Below are 7,978 nucleotides of genomic sequence, written 5' to 3' on the forward strand. Positions count from 1 at the left end.
TAGGGTTTGATGCCATCAGGAGGGTGAGGGTTAGGCTGCTGGACAGAATATTAGGAGACAATGGGGCAGATGTATTAAGCCTTAACAAGAGATAAATGCAAGGGTGATAAGGAGAGATAAACGTCCAGCCAATCAACTCCTTACTGACTTTTTTCAAACACAGCCTGTAACATGGCAGTTAGCAGGTGATTGGCTGGACGTTTATCTCTCCTTATCACACTTGCATTTATCTCTTGTTAAGGCTTAATACATCTGCCCCAATGTTCCAAACTGCAGCCACCTCTAAACTAAATGGTGAGCATACCAGTTTTTGGATGATTGTTTAACATATATTACATACATTCCATGATGGGTGGAAATGCAACGCTGCAAGCAAGCGCTCATTGTATTTCAGACCCAACTAAAGGAGCATTTCGCAAGCTGGGATCCGACATCATACAGATGCCATCCCAAAAATTAAGCAACACCCCACACCCCCCATATCAGGGAAGACAGGCCACCCACTCAGATGGAGAGTGTGGACAAGATCGTAAGGTCCAATCTGTGCATGCACAGAACACACCCTCCATAGCTTCAGATTCTCGATAATAGATATGAGGTCAGGTCTTATTTCCATACCTCCACTCTACAGATTGATGGATGGAGAGGTGCTGGAACTACCAAACTGTCTACATATCTTCCCATTGTGGTACTTTATTGGTTGTATCTTCCCATTGTGGTACTCTATTGGGTGTATCTTCCCATTGTGGTACTCTATTGGTTGTATCTTCCCATTGTGGTACTCTATTGGTTGTATCTTCCCATTGTGATACTCTATTGGTTGTATCTTCCCATTGTGGTACTCTATTGGTTGTATCTTCCCATTGTGGTATTTTATTAGTTGTATCTTCCCATTGTGGTACTTTATTAGTTGTATCTTCCCATTGTGGTACTCTATTGGTTGTATCTTCCCATTGTGGTACTCTATTGGTTGTATCTTCCCATTGTGGTACTCTATTGGTTGTATCTTCCCATTGTGGTACTCTATTGGTTGTATCTTCCCATTGTGGTACTTTATTGGTTGTATCTTCCCATTGTGGTACTCTATTGGTTGTATCTTCCTATTGTGGTACTCTATTGGTTGTATCTTCCCATTGTGGTACTTTATAGGTTGTATCTTCCCATTGTGGTACTCTATTGGTTGTATCTTCCCATTGTGGTACTCTATTGGGTGTATCTTCCCATTGTGGTACTCTATTGGTTGTATCTTCCCATTGTGGTACTCTATTGGTTGTATCTTCCCATTGTGGTACTTTATTGGTTGTATCTTCCCATTGTGGTACTCTATTGGTTGTATCTTCCCATTGTGGTACTCTATTGGTTGTATCTTCCCATTGTGGTACTCTATTGGTTGTATCTTACCATTGTGGTACTCTATTGGTTGTATCTTCCCATTGTGGTACTCTATTGGTTGTATCTTCCCATTGTGGTACTCTGTTGGTTGTATCTTCCCATTGTGGTACTCTATTCGTTGAAGGTCATTCTGCTGAAGCCATTTGTCATTGTTGCTGCGATGTGTATTCACGGACATTTGTATCACGAGATGCTGCATTATTCGCCAGGCCCAGCGGCCACTCTAAGAATGAATGATGCATGCACACATACCCTATTAGCGAACAATAAAAAGAAACATTTGGTGGTAAGCGACCATTGAATGTTTTTTTCCCCCGTTCGATAATAAAAGTCAGTCTAGACCAAATTTAATTATGGCCGCAGATGGGCGAATTCATTCCGCCCCAAGCAGGGATCATCATGCCCGCGTGTGCAGGGGTACGCCCAGCATTTTAATGGGCACACCCATAAAACGCTGGGTGTTCTCCTGCCTGCCCCCTCCTCTCACTGAACTAACGCCTCGTCTCCCATTGGACAGAGAACCTCTGACATCACAAAAGAGCCGCTAAGAGTTTCCACATTTGAACTTCTGAGGATACATACACAGTCACGTGATGTCAACACAGCTTCTATGGGCCTTTAGCACTGTACCCTTTGGTTTACAAATCCCCATTGTTCCGCGGGTAATGCAGTCCCGTCAATATTACGTCACTATGGATACCAATAAACAAGCCAACAAAAATCTCTGCAGTCAACAATCTCTGCAATTCCAGGCTGCATCGCTGCCAGCTGATCCTTGTGATAAACTCCGCACACACTTATTTTCGTTCCGGCTGGCTGTTGGTTTTGGAGACATACAAGGAAAACAGCGACAGTTCTAAATATATTAAAATACAGAGCAAGAGAGGAATACTAGTCCAGGGGCTTAAAGACAATGCAGTTATAGCAGAACACAAAGGCACGTACAAAACAATGACATAATTGGGCAGAATAAAAAACATATTAAAATGATTGTCACACACAAACACGAACAGCATCGTACTGTATAAGGAAGTTATTTTTGCCTTCTATTACCTCATCCATGTTTTAGTTTCACACTTTTCGTGCAGGGAACGGTTTTAGACACTCTGCATTTTTACTTCGGGCTTATTAACCCTTTGAGTGCCAAGTGAATTTGGCAAAATAGGGGTGAAAATTGGCAAGCAAACATTTGTATTCATCATAATGACCCGTAATGTTACCTTATATAGGAAATATCATCTTTTCTTACACAACATTTTTTTTTTTTTTTTAATTTATATAACAAATGTGAGCGCCGCCGGCATTTTTAGTGGCTTTCACAGAGATGTTGGCACTCAAAGGGTTAAGAGATCGTGCTGCCTTTTGCTGTGGTAATTGAACAGCTTTTGTTATTGTCCTGTATGCTTGCTTGCAAGGACAACAATTCTATTTAAAGGGCCACAGCCTCCTGCAGGCATTTGCCAAACTCAATATTACTCCGATTGTGTTGGGTCTGTGCATGCACCGAACGGGTCCTGTATTGTCACTTGCCATTCCTCTAAGCTGCAGAACAATTCACATGCTGCGGCCATCCAGGGCGTAGTTGTCCTGGTTTCCGCATCTTGCCCTTGTTTTGTGGGAGTGCCGAGGTAAAGAATTACATTGGAGGACACAAATCTGATCGACGATGTCTAAATCGATAATGACTTGGTCGACCGCGACTAGTTAGATGTCTAAAATGATTGACAAACCCTAGATCGATATTGAGACTGACGAGGTTGACACAAGGTTCTCATGATTTTTCTGTTTAACCGACTTGTTGGAATGGTGCGCTCTGCACCTGTGTGTTCCGGCTAGTGGGCGGTCCCCATGGCGTGCGCTGTTTCTGTGTGTAGCGCCCTCACGCTAGGAGACAGAGACTGCGCTGTCTGAGTGAGAGGAAGCCACCATTATAGTGTGTTCTGAGTCCCCGGCAGACATACCTGTCAGAGAGCGTTCCGGTGTATAGCGCCAGAGCGCTCTTACTGACAAAGCAACAAGTGTGCACGGCTTTGCAGACTTCCCTTCTTATGAAGACCTCCATTACTCTCCATCACTCTACTATACGATACGATAAGTACCTGCCGTTTATACTGTGTACCCTGCTTATCTTATGTGCTAAAACATACCTGCAAGTTTACTAGTTGTTATCCTGTACACAGAGGCGTAACTACTTTTTTTGCGCCTCCCCCCGAAATATTAACCCCCTCCTTACCCGTCCCCATTGCCGCCGGCGCTTCTGCCTCTAACCCGACACGCAGATCTGTGTCGGGTGACGGGCGGTCCCCGGCTCCGGCTGCAGTGCTAATATAATAACAGACACTCGGAAAATGGCTGCCCCCATACAGCATTATGCATTATTATTATTATATTAGCACTGCAGCCGGAGCCGGGGACCGCCCATCACCCGACACAGATCTGCGTGTCGGGTTAGAGGCAGCGGCGCCGGCGGCAATGGGGTAAGGAGGGTAAGGAGGGGGAGGGCAGGAGTCGGGAGCCGGGACCAGGTGGTAACTATAGTCCCGCAGACCCCCCAGGCGCCCACACCTGCCTAGCGCCTCCCCGCCACCGCGGGGGCTGCGGGACTATAGTTACGCCACTGCCTGTACATCGCTTCTCGGCCTTTTGGCTAAGATCAAGTGTAGTATCTGTTGTTATCAGTGGGTATGGACCGGCCCCTGGCAGAAGAATAGAGAAAGGTTGGACTGAGTAGCTGCTCTAATGGGCAGATGGTATGGGACCACTCATTCATGCCTGTGAGCAGCAGTGGCGTAACTACCTAATTGTCGCCCCCCCGCCGCATATTTTTCGGCGCCCCCCTCCCCTCGGCCCCCTCCCCTTGGCCCCCTCCCCTCCTCCCCTCGGCCCCCTCCCCTCGACGTACCTGCCCGGCCGCATCTGCCTGTCACGGTCCCGTCTCTCCCGGCGCCGGCTCCTGCTGCTCTAATGAAAACGGACTCTTAGAAAATGGCTGCCCCCATACTGCAGACAGAAAACTGTCTGCAGTATGGGGGCAGCCATTTTCTAAGAGTCCGTTTTCATTATAGCAGCAGGAGCCGGCGCCGGGAGATACGGGACCGTGACAGGCAGATGCGGCCGGACAGCAGCTGGTAAGTGGTAGCTATAACCCCGCAGACCCCCGGTGCCCACAGGTTCTCTGCGCCTCCCCGCCACCGCGGGGGCTGCGGAGCTATAGCTACGCCACAGGTGAGCAGGGAAAAGTCTGGCTGAGTACCTACAACCCTGCCAGATAGTGGGACAGTTCTAGCACCGTAATTCCACTGGTAGGAGAGGGAGAAACACTGGGCCCAGTAGGTGGCTCTCGATGGGGTTTGTAGCCTCTGAAGGATGAGACAGTGAAAGGCTCAGTTTAGTATCCATTCCCAAGATGCGGGGAAACACTGGGACTGAGTAGATTGCTCCTATTACCCTGTTGTTACAAGTGAGTTTGGTACGACACCAATGCTCACAGTGACATAGAATTATTAACAACATAACCCCTAAGATATTTCACATTGTGGATTTTTTCCATTTGTTTCATTTTTTTCATACGGACATCTGGAGATATCGGGGACTAAAACACCAAAACCTAGGATCGCTAAACGGAGAAAACATACAATACAGGAGAAGAAAAGGGAAGTATCACACTCCCTCTTTTTTCCCTTTTCTTCCAATCACACCTTGTCCAAACCATAGGTAGCGCCCAAAAGTAGATCCCTAAACCCACTGTACCACTGCAATTATTTGAGGTGAAATTGGGACACACCTCCAGGGACCCACTAGGCAGATCCCCTCAGGTAGCGCCACGGTACTCTGCTCACTTTCCCATCTACATGAATCCATTATTTGACCTATTAAATATCCGCCAATCTGCGTGCTTTTGTCGGAAACGGGGCCAAATTCGTCAGGTTTTCTGACAATCTCAATCCGTGTGAAAAAGTCGGTTGTGGAGATGATGCATATTGAATATTGTCAGATCCATTCCGACGAATGCCTGTCGGAATGGAAACGGCTCTAATTGAATATACCCCAATAGATCAACTTTGCTCCTGATAATCAGGAACACTGATAACACAAGAACACTGGAACACTGTAACCTTGTCACTCTGGCCCTTATTCTGGTTGGTGCGGATATATCCGCGTGCGTTCGGGCCGCCGATGTTTTGTGTCTGCGCATGTGCAGAGGCGTCTCTGCGCATGTGCGAGCGGGGCGTACGGCCAAATCCCGCATGATCTGTGAACACTCCGAACAGGGGGTGGAGAGGGGTGTGAAGGGCTATTTGGGCTCATTACCATATGCCTACGCCCCGCGTTTCATGGGCGTTCCCATGCAAACGCTGGGCGTACGTATGGTAATGCGGCCGTGACGCACGTGTAGGGGGCAGACATATGACATCGCCGGATGTCAGCTGCCCGCCCAGATCCCTGCTTTTGCACGGAAAAATGTCCGTGTGGTCTGAGGTTGCGGGAGCTGGTGGAGCACTCGGTCCTGCATTCGATGGTCTGCGGATGGAGGAGGCGTATTCCGTGTAAAATACACGTGCGGTCCGTTCGGCCAGCTTCTTACCGCGTACGGACGGAGTTGGCGATCCGTATGGAAGGCGGGGTTTCGCACGCACGGTCCTGGCCGCATAATCGGATCCGGCCGCACCGACCAGAATAAGGGCCATTTTCTGAGATGGGGTTTAATTTCCGATATTCAGCTAGGCTCCAGCATTAAACTGCTGTCATGTGCTGTCATGGTGAAATCCACTTTAATATAATGTTATGTAACAGTGTATAAAGTCATTGTACAAAGAAGAGGAACAGAAATAAGGAACTGCTTTCCTTTCTACATTTTACCTACTTACATTTTATGGTGCAGATTGCAGCAAATAGTAGGCAATATAAATGTGGTTCCTATTTCAGGTAACGTATGTCGTCACCTAGAAATACTAATATTTTACAAAAATAAGAGGATGGGGAATGGGTAAAGCAGCGCATTTGCTCAATATTATAAGAACAAACCAATACTTATTCTCTAAAGGTGAAAAAGGTTTATTGAATAACATATTTGCAGGAACACTTGGCTTTGTGACAAGTGTGTCTGTCAGTGCTGCAGTAGGGAGATATTTCTTCTTGTGCTGGTTCGGTCCCAAGGAAATGTGACATCATGACATTGTAAGGAGGGCCCGGGGTGGGCTGCAGGCAGTATGAAGGAGCAGAGTGCATCCTACTCAGCTCTCTAGGCTGTAGGGTGCTATTGAAAACACCCTGAAAGCCAGTGGCGTTGGCCACCACCCGAGTGCCGCCACTTGATAATAGGGCCCTGGTGTCATAGGACGTGATGTACTAAACTAAAAATGCGGTAAAACCCCCGTTTCCTAATGTATTAGCATCCGGCCGCCGTGTCACTGCATAGCAGGGTATCTATAGGGTATGGCGATACCCTATAGAAGCCTATGTGCTTCTTATCACCGCCCGCCGCCTCCGCCGCAAACCCGCCGACCCGCCTCTCCCCCTCCCTCTCTCATACCTTGCTGCAGGTCCTCCTGGACCCGGAAGGTAACCCCTCCTCCCCCTAGCAATGCAGCCGGATGTCCTTCCGGCTGCAGGGGGGAGGAGGAGGCACCAGGGGCAGCCTGCTTAGCTGTCCCGGCATGTTGGGAGGAGGAGGCGCCCATGGAGGTGACGGAGACCCCCCCCCCCCTAACACCACATTACAGGTATCGCAGGGGGGCTTCCGTCACCGCAGTGTGATGCTAGCCGCATATGTTAATACGTCCCGCCCATAGGCCCTTATTTAGATCTGATCGCAGTACAAATTTGTTCTCAAAATGGGCAAAACCATGTGCACTGCAGGTGGGGCAGATGTAACATGTGCAGAGAGAGTTAGATTTGTGTGAGTTATTTTGTTTCTGTGCAGAGTAAATACTGGCTGCATTATTTTTACACTGCCATTTAGATTTCAGTTTCAACACACCCCACCCAAATGTAACTCTCCCTGCACATGTTACATCTGCCCCACCTGCAGTGCACATGGTTTTGCCCATTTTGAGACCAAATTTGTACTGCGATCAGATCTGAATAAGTCCATAGTTCACTCAAGTGGTCTTGTGTCAGTGTACTGTACATACACAACACTGGCCCCGGGCACTGGCCAAATTATTCAACCTGTCTCCATACTTGACCCTCTCCTTCAGGGAGAAAATGCTCTGTTTCTGGACTTCCCTGGTAATGTAGGATTGCCATCACCTGTGGGGAGATAGGTAAAGGTGTTTCACCACAGGTGATGGCAATCATACATTACCAGGGAAGTCCAGGAACAGAGCATTTTCTCCCGCATGGAGAGGGTCAGGTAGGCAAGTATGCCTTTCTCCCTCCACAGATATTTTCGTCCCCCATACTCACAACCATTAATATATTATGCTGAGGCAAAACTCAGGGAGACAATGAGTCATCTGCCGCCGGGCTCCTGCTCCCAAGGGGGCACCTCTCCTCCCCCTGGAAGTTTAAATCAGTTATTTAAAAGCCAAAGATATTACTTCTGTGGCTGAGTTCTGAAATATATATGTGTTATCTATCTATC

The 7,978-nt window shown here is 47.8% G+C and overlaps 1 pseudogene; it reads left to right on the top strand.

Moving 5' to 3' along the window:
* The first annotated feature begins 4,019 nt into the window (after positions 1 to 4,019).
* Positions 4,020 to 4,159, top strand: LOC146025447 (U2 spliceosomal RNA; annotated as a pseudogene).
* The last annotated feature ends 3,819 nt before the right edge of the window (positions 4,160 to 7,978 follow it).

This window comes from Crinia signifera, chromosome 7, assembly GCF_055691185.1.
Source record: "Crinia signifera chromosome 7, ASM5569118v1, whole genome shotgun sequence".
Classification (NCBI taxonomy): Eukaryota; Metazoa; Chordata; class Amphibia; order Anura; family Myobatrachidae; genus Crinia; species Crinia signifera.